The following is an 8999-nucleotide window of genomic DNA, read 5'->3' on the forward strand; positions in this document are numbered from 1 at the left end:
GCATCCTTGGCATACCCAGAAATAATGTACAGAGATGCTCAGGACCCTTGGCAGATTGCTTTTCCCAACAGGTAGAGGGGAGAAAATAATTGAACCCTCCATCCTTTACAGTTTTGTGCAATCATAACTACAAAATTTTCTAAGGTCTTAGAAAGTAGAACTTTGTTTCTACTCCCTTCGAAACTTTCACCCTAGGTGTGATATATTTAGGCAATTGAAGACCTCAGACAGATTACAGAAGAAGTTGATAGGGGAAGAGATAGATTTTCCAGTTATTACCAAATATAACCTGAGGCTTCTGTATGGATATACAGCCTCTCATCTCCAGAAGCATGGTGCTAGACCTCACACCTAGAAACCTCACCCCAGGCTCTTTTCCTATTCAAGCTATCATTGAGTGCTCATTTTAACAAATCTCCACTGCAAACATATATTTATGTGGGAGGGAAAAGGGCAGAATATGATATGTTCTCAGCCCTGAGCTCTCCTTGTATGGCCACTGCTCTTGAATCCTGGTAGAAAGGGCCATTCATGGGTCATCCTCAGAGTCCACATTCCTTGCGCTTTCAAGCCAGGGAGAGAAAATTGTAGACTTGCTCCATAACAAATCAACGTTGTCCAATTTATCTATGTGGACTCCACTCTCCACTTCCAATGGTGGCAATTTCAAATGTTCTCTACCCTATTCACCCCTTCATGGAACCCATTCTTCCATTTCCCAGAGAAAATGGAAGGCAACTGGGGAATGCTCTCCCAACATGTCATTTGTTACCTCTTGATTCCTACAGCAAATGCTGAAAAATAGCTATTATTATCTCAATGTGATACATTAGAAAATAGAGTTTTGGAGATTTTATGTAACTCTCCCAAAATGACAAAGGCTGTGTGTCCTGGAGAAGGAATCAGAAGAAATCTTTATGACATGGGACCTTACTCATGTAGGCTAGAAATGGGAAAATAAAACTTCCCTGGGTTTTTTTTGTTTGGTTGGTTTTTTTTTTAGTGTTCCTGTAAGAGGCTCTAGCCTCCTAAGCCACAGAAATGTATGCACTACAGAGAATGTTTTCTTTCACTTTTCCTAGATACATTTCTCATACTATAAATATTAGATCTGTAGCTGCTTGTTTTCCTAATGACAGAGCTAACTGCTATGATCCAAAGGGTTAATAAAACCTCTCTTATCTTCCCCAAAGCAAAAAATTATATCCTGGGAAAGGCACCTAGGTGAGTTCTGAAGGTGCTGGGGAGACTGGAGTGTTATCTTTCTAGTTATTTAAATTTCAACTAGGAATGAAGACATTCCTAGGCCCTGGAGTTTGAAGACATCTGGAATAAGGAGGAGACCCTTCCAGGAGAAGGGGGGTACAGCTGCCTCCTTTATAAGCAGAGAAAAATCATTTTGCCTTGTCCTTTGTCTACAGAGTATCTGGCCACTCATATAAGGAAATTTCCGTTGGCTTTCATCACTTCGTCCCAGGGGTAAGGCCTGGGGCAAACTGGGAGAGGGGAGCATGCAGTTCTTACTTATTGTGGGATAATAAGAAATTTGCCTCTGATCCAGAACACCTCATGTGCTCATTCAGGATAAAATGAATAAAGATGGATATTAATAACCCACTACTAGACAATTCAGAGGAGGGATAAGAACCACAAATATTTCTAGACCATGAGATAAGTAGCTATAAAAAATACCTGACAATATTTGAAGAGATAGAGAGAGAGTGTTTGAGTTTCCTTATGTGGAATGAGTAGGAGTTTGCTGGTGGACAAGGCAGCTGAAGGACATTCTAAACATAAAAACTTATACCAAGGATTTGAGGTACATCTTTGTTCAAGTTTTTATAAAACTGACCCTTTCTTCAAGGTAGTACTCTACTTCTGTTTGTCACAAATCTGTCATATTAATTTTATTAGAATAGGACAGTCTACTGCCATCTTCCAGAAAATAGTTCTAATAACTATACAAACTGACAGTATCAGCAATGTGTATGGCACTTCTTGGAGATGTTCCATGTGCAGTCTGTAAAACCATACATAGCAGCCCTGTCTGCCTAGCCCATTAGAGAGAGGTAAGTTGTTCAACATAACTGGAGTGAAGATTGTGCGTGAAAGTGCGATAGAAGATAAGCCTGGATAGAAAGGCAGAGGTCAGACTCCCAGGTATATAACCAAAAAAACCCCAAAACACTAATTTGAAAAGAAACATGCACCCCAATGTTCACAGCAGCATTATTTACAATAGCCAAGGTATGGAAGCAACCTAAGTGGCCATCAACAGATGAATGGATAAAGAAGATGTGGTACACATATACAACGGAAAACTACTCAACCATGAAAAAGAACGAAATTTTGTCATTTGCAGAAACATGGATGGGCTTGGAGGGCATTATGCTAAGTGAAGTAAGTCAGACAGAGAAATTACTGTATGATATCATTCATATGAGGAATCTAAAGAATACAACATACTAGTGAATAAAACATAAAAGAAGCAGACACAGATATAGACAACAAACTAATGGTTATCAGGGGGAGGGGCAACATAGGGGTGGGAGAGTGGGAGGTACAAACTATTGGGTGTAAGATAGGCTCAAGGATGTATTGTCCTTCAGAACTTGAAGGAACTTAGGGTCCATACTAATGTGATTAGTATCAAATGTGAAGGTGCTGGGAAACTCCTGAAGGATTTTTAGGCAATTGGGAAAGTTGTGACAGTAGGACAAGATAGTCAGGAGACCTGGTAAGAGATAGACCAGAAGATAATGGGAGCGCCATGATAGAAAAGGATAGGGAGAAGGCTTCTTTGGTCTCAGGGAAGGGGGTGTCTTCCTTTCCAGAGTGATTCTCTCTACCAAGCTATTGGTCCCCATCACTGTATCTTCTTCTCTACTACCTTGATATATTACTGAACTCTTCTTTTTCCTGTGTGTTCAATCTCTCTCCACTTACTTCATCCCTACAGCCTTTAGCTGCCCCAATATATCAAATACTTGCTTCTGCTCACCCCTACTTTTTCACATGAGTATTTTCCCCTGAATTATACTGGCTTAATTCACTCTTCAGATTGGGAAAATCCTACCCTTCTAAGTAACAAGTGGCTGAGCAGCCCCTAAGAAACAGTGCAGCGGCTAACAGAGCCACAAGGATCACAACAAAAGCTTCTAGGTTGGTTTGCCACACTTTGAGAGATTCAGCCATTAAGGTGACCACAGGCTCAACTGGATTTAGACAATTTGTTACTTGCACAGCAAAAACAATACCAGGATGGTGTCACCTCCCCACATCTCTAGTCCCACTGAAGGACACTGAACTGGAGGGACCCAGTGACAGGGACAGAAGTGATGGTTGATCTACTACTGAGAAGCCATCTTGACTATAGCCAGGCAGTTTCTAGACTTACACAGAAGCTTGCAGCTGTATTTGAAGGAAGATGGAGTTAGATGGAAAGTCCTAGGCTCAGCTGAAATGAGGGAGATGGGTGAGAAATGGTTTTATGGCAGTCTCTTGGCAGCTCCGCACAAGAAGCTTATCTCCCCCTGGTGGAGGGAGTGATAGATACAGCAATCAGTCAAATTCAGCTCATGAGCAATGGTCTGGGGAAAGCATAGAAGAGAATTTTTTTTTTTTTTTTTTTTTAAGCTGGTAAATAGAGAACACATGGGACTGAATAAGCTCGGGCTAGGTGGAACCATATTAACGTCCAGAAAATTAATCTTGCTCTGTCATCGCGGGTGGAAGTCATCCATCTGAAAGGTCAACAGTCCTGAGTTTAAGATCTAAGGACTAAGGATCTATGTCCTAAGATCTAAGGATCTAGGATCTAAGTTAAGAATGGGTATTCAGCTACCAAAGCATCCTGAGATACCAGGCCAGGTGTCCTACAGGTAAGAGCCAAGAGAGGTTAATGAGTCTTCCCCCGACTCTTGACTTCCTGGGGTTTAGGGTGTTCCTTTTCCACCAGTTGTACTGTCGCTTTCCTTCCATAGCCACATGATTGGTATGACTGGTGTCTGCAGCACTCACTTCATTATTTTTTCCAATCCTATAATTTCTAACCAGCACCATTTGCTTGGATTTCTCTCTCAGTGGCTTTTTCCTTGTATAGCTTGTACCATCCTAGAACTTATCCCACCCCTGAGGTGTGGGCCTTGCCAGGACCACTTCAGAGTTGTCATCTCACACTCCTGATTATTACCTGATGCCCTCTAGTTCAAACAAATCTTATTAAGGTGTATAAAATACTTGCTGCTTCCTGCTTATCATATTCAATCAGCATACTGTTGTCATTATAAACAACCAAAAAGAACCTGTGTGGTGTTTTGTGGAATGTCAAGATGATCAGTATTTCTGTAGGCTATGTTGAGGAGAACTGATGTGCCCCTGAGGCAATACTGTGGAGGTATATTTGTAATAGGGAAGAACAAATATGACTCCACATTTAATCTGTTTCTTTTACTTTAACCTTTGTATTCCATTGCTTTTGCTACAAGTTAAGAAAGTTGCCTATAGCCTGAAATATACAGGATAGCCCATTCTCAAGGCTCTGATCTTTAAGGGTATAACACTTTTCCATTCACATAGAGATAAAAAGTTGCAGAACAGAGAATAACATTTCTTGTTGGGGGTTTACAGGAACATTGTGACCTGACCTACCTGGACAGTTGTAAGAACAAAGGATTGTGACACCAAGAAGCTTGCAACAACTAACCACACCCCCTCCCCTTTTAGTATAAAAGAAGCCTGAATTCTAATGAGAAAGATGGTTCTTTGGGACACTAGTCCACCACCTTCTCAGTCTGCTGGCTTTCCAAATAAAGTTGCCATTCCTTGCTCCAATAACTTGTCTCTTGATTTATTGGCCTGTTGAGCAGTAAGCAGTTTGAGCCAGGACTCAGTAACATACTGTTAGCCCTGTTAGGTAAAAGCCAGCTGCTTCTGGTGGTTTTTATGAGTAAGTATAGAGAAGACAGCATTATCCACGTCAGTAGCTGTATACCAAGTGCCAGGTGCTGTGTTGATTTGTTCCAGTAAAAACACTGCACCTGGGACAGTAGCCACAATTAGAATTACCGCCTGGTTAAGTTTATAATAGTCCACAGTCATTTTTCAAGATCCACTTCTGCACTGGCCAAACTGGTGAGTTAAATGAGAATGTCATAGGTATCAGCACCCCTACTTTTTTTCAAGTCTTTTATGATGACATTGTAACAGGGAAGAACAAATGTGACTCCACATTTGATCTGTTTCTTTTACTTTAACATTTGTATTCTACTGCTTTTGCTACAAGTTAATCACTTAAGGGATGTTGCCTATAGCTTAAAGTATGCATAAGGGCCCATCTCTGGGAACCCAGCCTCCCATGCCAGAACTTAAGCTTAAATACCTTTGTTTAGCTCACAGGAAACATCCTGACCAGGCCCACCTGTAAATGGCTGCAGCAAAGAAGAAATTAACACATCCCCTCCAGAGTCTGGCTGAAACCCAGAAATAGTTGCAAAAACATATCAGCTTTTTTTACTTTACCTCCTCACCTCCTCCTCTTTGCTCTATAAAAGAAACTAGCGTCCAAACCCAGGCAATATAGTTCACTGGGACACCAGTCCACCATCTTCTTGGTCTGCTGGCTTTCTGAGTAAAGTCACTATTCCTTGTCCCAACATATCGTCTCTTGAGCCATTGGCCTGTTATGCAGTGAGCAGCATGAGCTTGGACCCAGTAACAACATTAATTGCTTTACTATCTTGGAAGAGAGTGAAATTTCTAGGCGCATCCACTTAGCTCTTCCTACTATAATGGACTTCATCCTATGGATAGGAAAGCCAAAACGGGGATATGATCAGCTCTAGAACTGAGAAAATAATCACACAGTTGGTGTGTGGATCAAGTGACCTAACAACCAACTGTGAGCTGGATATGAGCTAAGACTTCATCTATCTACTAACCAAGATAAACTCCAGCTTTGGTTGAAGCGTCACAGTGGTGTTTTGAGTCCCTAGGAATTAGCATCAGTTCAGATCTGATGTCTAGAAATCCTCAAAAGATCTCCATATACCCTTTTCTCCAATGTACTTCCACTCTCGTATATAGCCACACATTTTTGGGGGACAAGATTGAGGGAACATTTACAACGTGTACTGTGGCAGTGGTGCAAGGTAATTCCTAAAGAGTACACAGACTCTCCTTCAATCAAGGGGTTCTGGGTCTGTGAATTGATATAGGTCTAAAAACTGAGTGAGAGTCCACTGTGGTGACTCAGGTCAGATACTGGCTACCTGATTTAGAGCTTTTCTTGTTAATAAATATCAAGTAGTACTCTATTAGGTTGCCTATCTATTTTTTTCCTAGGGCATCACTGTGGGCCAAGGCACTCTGATTGCCTGTACACACCTGTTGCCCTTTCATAAGGCAGATGTACCCACATTACCTTTGGTGGTCTGTGCTATTTTGGGATCCTGTCATCCCCATTGTTATCAGTGAGTGCACCTCAATAGTGGCATCCTCTATAGTCATACATGGCCTACAGAGGGAAACATCCACAGAGATTTTCAGAGATGCATGTCTTCCTCTCACTAATGTATTTCTCAATTCTTCATTGAAGGAGCATCTTCTGGGCCTTTGCATGGAACACAGCTGGGGAATGTGCATGCAGATTACATATGATAAGTCCAGTGTAACATTTCCCTAAACTTTTGGATTCCCTGTTCCACATCATGTCAGGGAAGCTCTGGCATTTCAACCTCACAAACTCTAGGCAACTGATGAGTCCAAGTTTCCATCAGCCAACCAAGTAAGCTATTAGACCCACCTCTAGCTGCATGAGCTAACACATATAATAAACACCATAACAATAAATTTGGCTCAGTATAGTATTACATTCCATCCTCCATGGTCTAACACCCTCAGAATCCACTCCCACACGTTCTCCACGTTTCTGCCTATATGTTATCAAAGCCTTGTAGTTACTTTGGTGTGTAAGTTACTACTTCCTCCATCATAGTGTGCACCTATACCCCAGGAGCATGCTGAAATTTGATCCTAGTTGTGAGTACACTGTAGTAGAGGGTGATTACTGTGGGTTTTGAGGAGAATGTGAATTTCCTCTCAAGGCATCTGCCCCAGGTGAGTTTTCAAGCAGAGGAAGCCTACCTCTTCAGAAACTGGAGGGCAACCTACTTCCACTAGTAAGAGAGGCTCAGAATGACTTGGGGGTTCAAGATTGTCAGTTTCATCTGGGTCTAACCCACTCCAAGTTTTGGGATCCTATTATTTTACAGCACCCTAACTTTTACACGAGAAACTTGCACATCCATGAATTCAAGAAGTTGTAATTCAGTAACGTGAAAATTAAAATTTTGTGTTTTGATTTTCAGCAATATCATTTTGTTGCTACAATCAATAAGAGCTTCCTTTAGAATTGTATGGAGTCTGTCTCTCTGGTTCTCATACCATCACTTGGAACTGTGCTTGTCATTTCTCTTTTTAAGCTTTCAAGGGGGGTGGGGAAGGGGTGGTGGGATGAATTGGGAGATTGGGACTGACATATATACACTAATATGTATAAAATAGATAACTAATAAGAAACTGCTGTATAAAAAAATAAACTACAATTCAAAAAAAAAAGTACTAGGGATGTGATGTACAACATGATGATGATAGTTTATACTGCTGTATAATATATAGGAAAATTGTTAAGAGAGCAGGTCCTAAAAGTGCTCATTGTAAGAAAAAACTTTTTCTTTTTATTGTATCTAGATGATGGATGAGAACTAAACTTATTGTGGTAATCATTTTATAATATAGGTAAAGCAAACCATCATGCTGTATACCTCAAACTTATTCAGTGGTGTATGTCAATTATTTCTCAATAAAACTGTAAAAACTTTAAAAAAAAAAAAGCATTCAAAGGAACTCAAAAGAATACATCTCACACCATAGTCCTTATAGTTACCTTACAGCCGTAACAGTACAGCGTAGCTGCCACTTGGGGCTCCAAGGAACTTGGTAGTTCACCACAATCAGCCACAGGTGACTGGTTAATTGGGATGCCCCGTGTACTATGAATTATTAGCGTCTTAATTCACTTTGGCAAGGAACTCAGCACTGAGCTCAAGCCCAAAGGCCCAATCAAACCAAACTCCTAATCCTATCTTTGCAGGTCTATCTCTTGGGACTACAGATAAAGTTTAATAAAAAGAATTATTAACTATAACAGGGTTTTGGAGTAACGAGAGATTCACTAGTAAGAGGAGAACCCTAGAGAATATAGAAAGAGGAGCTTTAAGGAGCTAACCTTATAACTAACCCTTGGACTAGGAGAAAGTTCTCAAAGAAGAGCTCCCCTAGCCCTTCCCAGGGCTAAGATCCAAAAATTACTGGAGAGGGCACAGCCTGGCTCACTGAATGGCAGAGAAATCACTGTGGTGCCACACCTTGTGAAAAATCGGCTCTCTGGAACTGGCTACAGATCTTGCCTCCAGGGTGCCCAGAAAGCTATTCACGAAGTAGTGTCTATCTTTAGCCCCCCTACTACAAAATCACCAGAGTTGGGGACGTGGGAGGAAACCGCTGGCCCCTGAGCAGCGTAAGAGCTCGGCCCTGGAGAAAGCCAGGTATGCTGCAAGAGCCTGCCTACCAATGCACCAAAACCAGGTAGCAAAATACTTTCCTTCCTGTAATGTCTCTTCAGCATCCTCTACGGACAAAGCTTCAGCCCCTGCTGGCAAAGGAAAACTTACTTTAAAAGGCCCAGATCCATTTTCACAGTGCAGTCAAAAAGGGTGAATTTGGAGTTGAGAGGCAATAAATCAATAACCGGCACAAGCAGGCTCTCCTCACAGATTTTTGTAGCCAGATGTCTACACCTGTCTGGAGGGTCCTTCGGCAGGCTCCTTTCCCTCAGGTTTCCCCAGACGTCACCAAAAGCCGCGGAGGAAAAGATGAGTCTGAACAGAATTCGCAGCCCCCTTCTCCTCACCGAGTTTCCGTCCAAGGCACCCCAGGCC

The 8999-nt window shown here is 41.7% G+C and overlaps 1 protein-coding gene across 1 annotated transcript in view; it reads right to left on the reverse strand.

Annotated features, from left to right (window-relative positions):
- The window catches only part of PJA2 (praja ring finger ubiquitin ligase 2), a 365369-nt gene extending 356370 nt beyond the window's left edge, over positions 1–8999 (reverse strand). Inside the window, exon 1 of the mRNA XM_059916871.1 lies at positions 8733–8999. The gene's annotated coding sequence lies outside the window, so the exon portion shown is untranslated. The remainder of the gene's footprint in view (positions 1–8732) is intronic.

This window comes from Balaenoptera ricei, chromosome 3 (genome assembly GCF_028023285.1).
Source record: "Balaenoptera ricei isolate mBalRic1 chromosome 3, mBalRic1.hap2, whole genome shotgun sequence".
NCBI classification, from domain to species: Eukaryota; Metazoa; Chordata; class Mammalia; order Artiodactyla; family Balaenopteridae; genus Balaenoptera; species Balaenoptera ricei.